General features: G+C 38.5%; 1 protein-coding gene and 1 pseudogene across 2 annotated transcripts in view; one reads left to right on the top strand and one right to left on the bottom strand.

The window, feature by feature from the left end:
• LOC116841816 (angiotensin-converting enzyme-like) overlaps positions 1–10,374 on the bottom strand; it is a 69,386-nt gene that overhangs the window by 31,380 nt on the left and 27,632 nt on the right. The window lies entirely within an intron of this gene.
• On the top strand, positions 5,091–7,375 carry LOC116841821 (annotated as a pseudogene).

Here is a 10,374-nt window from a genome sequence, read left to right as displayed (position 1 = left end):
TATATATATATATATATATATATATATATATATATATATATATATATATATATATATATATATATATGTTTATAGACATCTCGAATACCTCATGTAAGACTTAATCCTCCCGAAATTGATCGAGTGCAATGAATAAGTTTTTTTTACATAATAACAAAATTATATTTTTTATAAGCTACTGCCAAAATAGACAATACTGTGTTCAATCATTGTATAATTTCAAAGACATACAGAACGTATGTCTTTATTGCCAATGTAAGATCCAGTTGTCTCACATCTTGACGTTCCTATCAACTGCAGATACCTCAAATTAGCGCGGTTCGTAAAACTTATCTGGGACATGTATCGTGAGAAACAGTATCGACCGCAGCTATTGCAGGCGGTTAATACTTAAGCAGCGCTTCGTATTCGAGATTAATAGCCACTAAATCACTTTGTGAGAACGTGATTCATGATAATAATGACGCGAACATATCATGATTCACTTCGTGCTCCCGGTGATTGTTACGTTTGACACTTGCAGAGGGGCGATTTATTGCAATTGTCATTGCGAATGACAATTCATTGCAATTTTATATCTGGGCTACTAAACCGGGCTTATTGGAAATCACAGTGCAATTTGAAATGCATCCACTTGCCGTTCGCGAAATAAATATGTGCAGCAGTTTTTGTAATAATCGTGAATGAGATGCGAAATGAATTATGAGCGATTGTACACTTTATTAATTTAGTACACAAATAAATAATAAAAAATTGTTCTGCACCTTTTAAAAAAAAATGAAACGACACGTTCAGCTAGGAAATGCTTAACAGCGGAACAGGAAACGCAAATTAATTGATGCTTAGATATCAATTATGTACGATGTATGATTGATGCTAATTGTTGTCGGTCATTATGATCGTGTTAGTGTCGCAGTGTCAATTTTAAGCAAGCTATAGAGAGACACAATGAGAACATTAAATAATAACAGATATAAATTAGAGCGAAGAATGTCGCTTCCTATCCGTGATTAGAAGCACGCTATCTTCGCTATCTCTTACGTGCGCTAGAAAGTACATATTTAATAATGCGGCGATCTCGAGAGTGAAGGTAAAACCTATATATTAGAGATGCAAGGAAAGTTTACGCGCGTACAAACACGTAGTACCACCGTTATTTAGAGGACGCTAATTGCGGAGGTGAGTTCACGCATAAAGTTTATTAGCCTCGAGCAAACGATATCGTATTTATTAATAACGCTTGATTTATTCCAGAGATAGTCAAACTCTATCATTCGGTTTGAAATAAATTGCTACCTCGTTGGCGATCTATCGGGACATCTCTAAAAACCGAGAAACCGGACGCAACGTGTGTGAATTCTAATCATTGAAAAAATTTTGCAGTCATAGCGAAAATTATTTCATGCATTATTACATAACAAAAAATTAGTTAAGATAGATAAATGACCAGCAAACACTGCGTTATTGCGTATTTGTTTTGTATTCAATCAATATAAGTGACAGAAACAGAAATTCTATCTGGACCATTTGTGAAATTTAACAAGAAAGTTTCTCTGTGGCGGCCATCCAGATTAAAGCCAGAGACACACTTCTTAGAAAAATTGACTGTGGTAGATAAAAACGATTATTTACGAGAGCCAAACGAATATATAATCTTCACACCAACCTAAATTTGTTTGCAGATATTGCTGGAATGTTATTGCTATAAATTCTACGACAATTTTCTAATAAATACAAAAGACAACGATATGTTTTGACTGTGACATTTAAAATTCTATCTGGATCAGCATTGAAACATGAAACATTGTTTTAAGCGTATAATTAGCTGTGAGGAATCGATTGTACGAGTGATACTGTCGACGTGTGCGCGTGTGCAATTAGAAAATTACTGTTATCATAGCCGCGTATTCAGCTCGTCGACGTGTGACTGTTGAGAAGTTTATTGCGGGCAGATAGATGGGCAGGCACTTCGGTAAATCAATGCAATGATCTTGACGTTCATCAGTACACGAGTGCATTACTCTTCGTGTTCACCGACCGATGAGTCTCACATTTACGTCATAATCTAGATATACGGAAGCGCGAGGCACCTTCGGAGCGCACCTCTCTCGCATTTCCGCTCTTCCTGGACTTCCTCGTTCGAGACGGAGCATTTTCTCGCGCGGGAGCGCACCTCGGGCCTTAATGGCCTTAATCTCGTCGCCGTCGCGAAAAGCATCGAACTGCATTCTTGCGTAAAATATTAACCGGTCATTTGCGAGCGTGACTTCTTTCACGCCGCGCCGCGTTTCTCCCGTCGCATCCTTCGACGAAGGGATGAGGATCGCGGGAAACTCTCACCGCGATCCATCACGAAAAGTCGCGAGCATTGTTCACGAGATCGCAGGTAACGACGTGTGGATCGTGCTGGCTAATTAAAGTACGGTCGAGCGTTAAGAGGCCGGCACGCGAGAGCCCGTTGAAAGAATGATGAAGATCCACGGACCGTTTAAATTGCGTGCAAGTGGCGAGATTCACGCAAAACTACGTGGAACAATGCGAGCATAATTTTCTCCTCGTCATGGTTTCAGAGAACGCACACTCGTGTTACGTTTTAATTTTGCCGTCATGTATGATCGCATCTCAGAATGCGTTTAATTGCAAATTTATCTTAACCTCGATTATCGCTTCTTTCCATCTGTTTCTCTCTATATCTCGTGTGTACGGAAGGCATTCACCATAGACTTATGGTATCTGTCTGCAAAGTTAATGAGATTATCGTCGCAAATGAGATTTTTTATCACACTGCGCTGTCGACTTCAATCACCAGCGATAGGATGAAATGAAAGTTCATGTCAAAAAAGACTACGATCTCGAAACTTGAACCGATTTCTATTGTTTGATTAAAAAATGTTTAAATCTAATTTCTTTATGTCTAATTTAAAAGAAAAAAAAGCAAAAGACAAATATCTGACTTGATAAAGTTATTCTAAATTTCATTAGCTGTCATTAAAAAAAAAAAAAACATTAAAATCAGTTCAAATTTCGAGAACTTTTTCTGCTTTTTTTGAATAATGAAATTTAATTTTACCCCTCTATGCGATGCGCCATTCGATTAAGAAAGGAGCGTCTATAAGCGAAAAATGGTTTATATAATTCAGTTAATGTTAATGTTGGATAACTCGCTCGAATGCAAAGGCAATCTCGTCATTGTATAACTCGTAATTGTACATTGACGGATATGTTTATGTAATTTGAAATTAATCGACATATGTACATTCGCTACGATGGCGGAACTCGCCTCTCTTCCTTAATTTACGCACTCGTCGTGAGATACTGTCGATCGGGATTTTTGGGGGAACGTCGAAGAAGAAGCACTTCCAGCGATCTCCGTAATTCGTTACCCCGGTCTCGCTGAGTTTCCGCAATCATATTAACGTGAAAAGGTCTTTGACACTTTTCACTTTCTGCTTACAACGTTATCTCGCAGAAGCGGCGATGCGTAGCGGCAATGTCCAGTTTACTGGATTTAGGCTCGCGTTCAAATGACTAGTTGTGTTTCCGGTATTCCTTGTTATGCATATTCTGTACACTTCTTGAAGAGAAATCTCACTCGAAAAGTGGAGTGGCCACCGAGTTTCTGCAACTCTCCATTGATTTTACTCATACAGGTTTATATTAATAGTTGTTACTTGGAACTTGTCTCACATAAAATACTCAGATTCGATATACTCGAATTCAGAGTTAGGACATACATATCTAAAAATGACTTCTCTAAACAATATTCCCATAATTTAAAATAGATTTTTCCTTTCAAATTTCACCAATGTCAAACTCTATTATCACTTCTGCTTCTGTCAATCAATTAAGATAAATGTACCAATGCCCGGACATGTACCAATCTCCGGACATTGTTATTATTTTTATATTTGAATATGAATATTTCAACTTTCAACGTACAATACATACATATTGATATACATACATTTAATATTTATATTTAGTGTACGTTGAAAGATGAAATATTTAGAGAAATATTCAAAATAATAAGAGTGTCCGGAATTAGGTACATGCATTGGGACATTTATCTTATTGCGCGCACACATTTGCAGCGGTTTTCACGATTCCGGCAACTTCATTCGATAAAAAATGTGCGAACCGATTTGCGAACCGACTTTACTCCACCGTCATGGGAGCATATTCGCTCTAATCAATGGAAATGTTCGCTTATGCAGAGCCAGAATCCATTATAAGCTTGAGTGAAACTTTTGCGATTTAGAGTGGTAGGATCTTCATTATCGCTTCGAGTGAAAATGCTGCTACTTTTCACTCGTTTTGAATGGGATTCCACTCGAAGAAATTTAGAGAGTAAAGCTGGAATCACACGATGCATGATTTCATGCCTTCTGACATGCATGCTGACCGGCAGCTCAGTTCACTGTATAAATCTTTCAATTCACGATAGCGATTCATGCAGTGAAACTGAACTACCGATCAGCATGCATTTCAGAAGGCATGAAATCGTGCATCGTGTGATTCTGACTTAAGCAATATGAAGAGACTTCAGTAATGAAGAAATGAAGACTGACCCCAAAAAAATTAATTAAAAATTAGTTGAATTGTGTACAAATTTCTAGAGAAAGAAGCCTTTTTTGTGTATTATATTAAAGAAGATGTCAAACTTTCTCCAGTTTCGATCTTCATGTTTTATCTTTTATGTTCTTCTAACGATATCCTTTTCACTAGTAAACATGTTGGTGTTGCTTCGTGCGTATGTCTCCACTTACTTCAAAATCATGGTCATGAGAATCGGTGCGAGGGAATGTCAACGTTCCATAAAAGCAGCGAGCGGTTCTTGCCACCGGAACAATAACTGCCACTCTCTTTACGGGCATGTTCATCAGAACCTGTGTATACCGGCGTTTTTCCAGCCGATGTTTGTTGTTCCCAAAGGGACAGTTTCACTCTCGTCGTGAGACGCGAAAGTGACCATCCCCTCTTGAAGGAGGCATCGCATGTCCAACCTCCGCATCAGTAACGCCCGTGGAGGCCGCATATATAAGATGGTAAAAGTATGCAGCTGATCTACTTACTCTCCTAAGTTGTGCCAGATGCTCGAGAATTTTTCTCGGAGATCGTTCGATTATCTCGCTCAGGATGAGACACAGGGTACGTTCTCAACGTCGTTGGATACATACAATAGTGTGAACAAGTGTTATAGAAGTCAACCCAATTGTGCAATTGTGTAGAATGTCTATTCTGTTGAATGGTGCATGTGTTCGATGCATATCTTACGCGACGAAAACGCGATACTGGTAGAAGAGATTTCTATTTCGTAATTCTATTTCTATTACGTGAATTCTACGTGAATATGTTATTTTTACGAAAAGTAACATTATTTTTATAAAAATAGCATTTATGGTATTAAAAAAGAAGGAACTTTTTAAAGCTATCATTTCTTCTTAATTCAATTTTATAAAAAAATGTTTGGTGAATATACATCTATGTGTGTGTGTGAGTGAAATTATATGTGAAATAACATCTGCATTAGAAACATTGAATCAATAATTTATATGAGAACCTATATCTATACGTGTATCATGAAATTGTTTGGCTTTTATCACTTGCAGGGACTCACGATGCTCTCTTTGTCACTCTTCGTAATCACGGTGACGAGTTTTCCGATTAGCAACAACTATAACAGGCGCGTGTACAATTATTTTCCCGCAGCGCAATATGTTCGAATTGTACCTCCGCAAATAAGACTAAATAGAGCTCATCATTTCGGAGAAAGAAATTTTCACATGAATAATATATATCTACGAAGGACTGAACAAAATGAGCCCAAGGATAATCACTGTAAGTACTGTGATAAGAAGACATTTTTACATTTATATACTTATTAATTTTTAAGTATGATCTAATGTTTTACTACTTTTACTACTATTGAGACATGACGAATGTAAAAATAGTATGTCGAAAACGTAACGTCGAAGAAATTTAATTAAAACATTATGTAATAATTATTTAAGAATTTATTTTTTCCAATAGAGCATGACTCAATGCAATTAATGTCTACTGACGCTATGGACAAAACTATAACTTCCTTGAATTAATGTCTACTGACGTTATGGACAAAGCTATAACTTACTCGAACGATAATAATCCTAATAATTTTAGTTGCAGAATCTCACGTCGCATATTTTAAAAACGAGCATAGTGGCGAAGGTGGTTACAAATCGCAAGAGAGTTTCGATGACGTATCAACTGGTGCAGATGGCGGTGAATACAATGGTCAAGTATTAGATCATCATGTGCACGAAGATGTGCAGAAAACGGTGACTATCATAAAGAAAGTCGCGATGCCCTATCCGGTAGAGAAGACTATCCGATATCCTGTAGTGAAGAAGATACCGTATCCGGTCAAAGTGCCCGTCCCGCAGCCATACGCGGTCGAGAAGAAGATACCGTATCCCGTAAAAGTAGTCGTCAAAGTCCCTGTTAAGATCCCCCGACCGGTACCGGTCATCAAAGAGGTTCCATATCCGGTTAAAGTGCCGGTGGACCGTCCTGTACCGGTCAAAGTGTACGTGCCGAAGCCGTACCCCATCGAGAAGAAGGTGCATTACGAGGTGAAGGTCCCGGTAGCGCAACCTTTCCCTATAGAACGAAAAATACCGGTACCTGTGAAGGTGCCGATACACGTACCACAGCCCTACCCAGTCGAGAAAATTGTTCATTATCCCGTGAAAATTACAGTGGACAAACCGATACCTGTACCGGTGGCGAAACCGTATCCGGTGCCGATCACGAAGCCGGTACCGTATCCGGTCGAGAAGCCGGTTCCAGTTCCGATTAGAGTGAAGGTAGAAAGACTGATCCCGGTTCCAGTGGACAAGCCGGTACCCGTCAAGGTGAAGGTTCCGGTACCGGCGCCATACCCAGTCGAAAAAACTGTTCCTTACCCCGTGGAGAAATTCGTACCTGTGCCGGTGAAGATACCGGTAGAGAGGCTCGTACCGATTCACGTGAGCAAGCCGGTCGCGTATCATATCGAGAAACCCGTTCCCTACCCGGTTAAGGTGCCGGTCGCGGTGCCAATAGACGAACACGAGGAGCACGATGTAGGGAGTATCGATTACGTAGGATATGAGCATCCATGAAAGTAATTCACGTGATTAGGTGACAATGGTACAGTACAGTAACAGCTGATAGAGGCTTTGTACTTCAATATATTCCTTACGAATCGGTCGATCGAGGAAACAAAAGCCTATTCTGATCGTATGTTTAGCTCTAAATGGAGTCGTCTGGTCCTCAAGCCAAAGTTTGTACGCGATTCTTGCGCATAATAAAATAAATGAAACTTTACATTCAGATCGGCAATTTTAATGCTAAGTGTATGATTAGAATGCAGCTTGTAGAATTTGTAAGCAGGTCTTTGATACAAGATATACCGTAGCATAATTAAGTATTGTTATTCCCTTTCTCTAAGGGATATTTATTTAGTTTATATGGATCTTTGTTTTGTACGAATATATGTTACATATAACGCCATCATTGCAATTGTTTCCTGTTATTGCACTCTATGTTACGATGGAATCATTTTTGTTACATTGTATAATAATCATACAATATATACGTTACGATAGGTACGTATATACGTTATGTAATTGAACGGCCATGATTGAATAAAATTATTTCCGATCAAGTCCAATCACTACCCAGGTAGCATTTGGATACTCTCGATATAATTTTGAAAAATTCGGTATGATCGATTTGACACCTTTTCCCCGAATCAACATCGATTAGAGACTCGCCAACGATCAGAACGTATAAAAGAAGATTTATTAATGCGATAAGTTGATGTCGGAATCTAATCGAATCAATGTTGGCAATCAGTTTCTTGCGATAAATGACCAATACGTATCGCTCAAGCCGATCGGCGCGCCACTTTTGCTGTCGCCACTTCAATTCAAGTCACGTTCACTTTCGCCGCGTCGTAATTACACCGGTAAGATTGACATGTTGTAATTGATTTCCACAAAACAACGGTCAGTCGATGACATTGACCGGGATTGAGATTACGGAATGTTCGTCGTTTCCTCGTTGCTATAAGAAACAATCGATAGCGATAAGTATTCGTGGCGTATGTGTATCAGTCAATCGCCGTTAAAATCACGAGGAGATGAATGGACTGTTTTCTGCTTAAGATGCAGAACTGCTCCTTTCATGTTATAAGTTGTAAACATGTAAACGAACGAAAGAACACATAGGATTTTTTGAAATGCAAAACTTTACTAAAGAAATATTATACATATTTTGAACATCTTACTCGAAATTTTCTAATAATATTCCAAAGTAGAAATGCGAGTTACAATCGCAAGCGCGCGAAATTGTGAGTGCGCGATTATTTGCCATTTGCCAATTAACTTTATCACAAACAAATCATAGATACGTTACAATAAATCTGATTTGACTTGGACCGTGATCGCGAATGTGTTGTCACTTATTTACTACAGAAACGATATCGTTTTTGTTTTATAGAAATAAATTTATAGATATTTTCGTTATCTTTTAAATACCGCCACACATTTATAACCGCCGCGCTATCGTTTGTCTCTCGCCAGATTGCGAGATATATTATTAGTAGATATATCGATGCGTTGATATATATGATAGATAGAGAAGTGTATTTCTCTCCGAGTGTCTCATTTTTTTAGCGAAACACTTCCAGGTTTTGCGGGATACAGACGCGGTTAATGCACGCGAGGCAATTATAGGTACACGTCGCTCTTATATCACTTTATGCTTTTCTTTACGGCGAGTGCAAACTTTACGAAATAAATGATTATAGTTCACGTAATAAGTAGCTAAAGAGTGGTATGTGTGTGTATATGCGTGTGTGTTACGATTTCACTTGGATCCTTCCGTATTGTAAGAAATACCAGATCCGATTACCAGACTCGATTTGCTCATACATATATCCGAAGCATTATATTATTATTAAAATTACGACGAACGCGAAGAATTGCAGAGCGCGACGCGCGTTACTTCGAGCTCCTTTTTCTTCTGGCGTCAGCGCTGAAGAAACGAAAGCGACAAAACTGACAGCGCTCGGGATTGGAACCGCCGATGGCCAGACGACGAAGGGTTTTTCTCCCGATCGTGTCTCGGGGAAATATCAGAAGAAAGTTGCGAGAAGCGTATAAATATACGGTTAAGTGGTGTACAACCGCCACCAAAGCGGGAAAGTTCTGTGCAACTTCAACAAGGCAATACATGCGGAGAGCACTTTTACACCGGTTTCGGTTTCACTGGTGTTATTGATCCGAGAAATTCAATCGAATTATTCAATTTGTTATAGAAGAAAGCGCCGGCGATCATATAGCATGAATCGACACACGATATTTATTGGCAATAAAAAAGACCCGTATAATTTTCTCTTAATATACAAGAAAATCAATACGATGCTTAAACGACGCTATTCAATGGTTTCTGTGGCCATTACACAAGTAATTCAGTGCTTATTTAATGCATGTCGTAGCAATAATGAAGTCAATGCAAGATGTTTGGTTAAATTATGAAGTTTTGGTAAAGTTGTTCAATCTTTCCTATCTAAGTATTCTTTACGACTTCAGAATTTACCTATAAATTCGCAGCTTTCCACGTGTTGATAGAAAATCAGAGGAACCGTCGTTACCGGAAGTGCAGTTCGGAGAAAGATAACAAAAACACCAAAAAATTACTGCTCATTGGAAAATGTGACCAAATATTCTCAGGGAAGGTAAAAACTTCGTGGCAGTGCAAGGATCGGCTTGGTTTTACGATTCGGCATAGAAAGTATCCGCCCGCTTTCATCGGTCAATCGTAAATAACGTTACTTTTCCGACATCCACCTCGTATAGATTAATGAACTAAAGCGGTAGTGAACGGTGACGTGTGTATTGCCATCATACGTTAAACAGCTTCTATAAGAGGACTTTCTTCAAAAGATAATATTATTTTCATATCGCAACACGTTATTGCAGTACAAATTATAATGTATTTCTCTATTCAATGTTTTCCTTGACGATAAATTTCTTCCGGCAATGCGTTATTGTAAATAAAATATTCCTGAACAAACTTTTGTCACGCAAATTGTAAGTTATATAATATGTATGTTATGTAATGGTATATTAATGAAACATAACGTAAATAAAATATACTAGGAATGAGCCGTATTAGAAATTGAGCGTATGGAGAAAAGTTTTTCACAGAGAAACCTTCTCTGAAAGGGACGGAATGTGATTCGAACTGCTTACGCGTTTCGCCTTTTGCCGTAGCCTTAATGTAGGTAGCATGGTCGTTCCTCAAGAATGAGCCGTGCAGCAAAACAATGTGATCGTTTAAGCGTAG

Source organism: Odontomachus brunneus, unplaced genomic scaffold, assembly GCF_010583005.1.
Source record: "Odontomachus brunneus isolate Ranch 3 - 2012 unplaced genomic scaffold, Obru_v1 Obru_scaffold_018, whole genome shotgun sequence".
NCBI classification, from domain to species: Eukaryota; Metazoa; Arthropoda; class Insecta; order Hymenoptera; family Formicidae; genus Odontomachus; species Odontomachus brunneus.
This window is presented reverse-complemented; position numbering and strand designations above follow the sequence as displayed.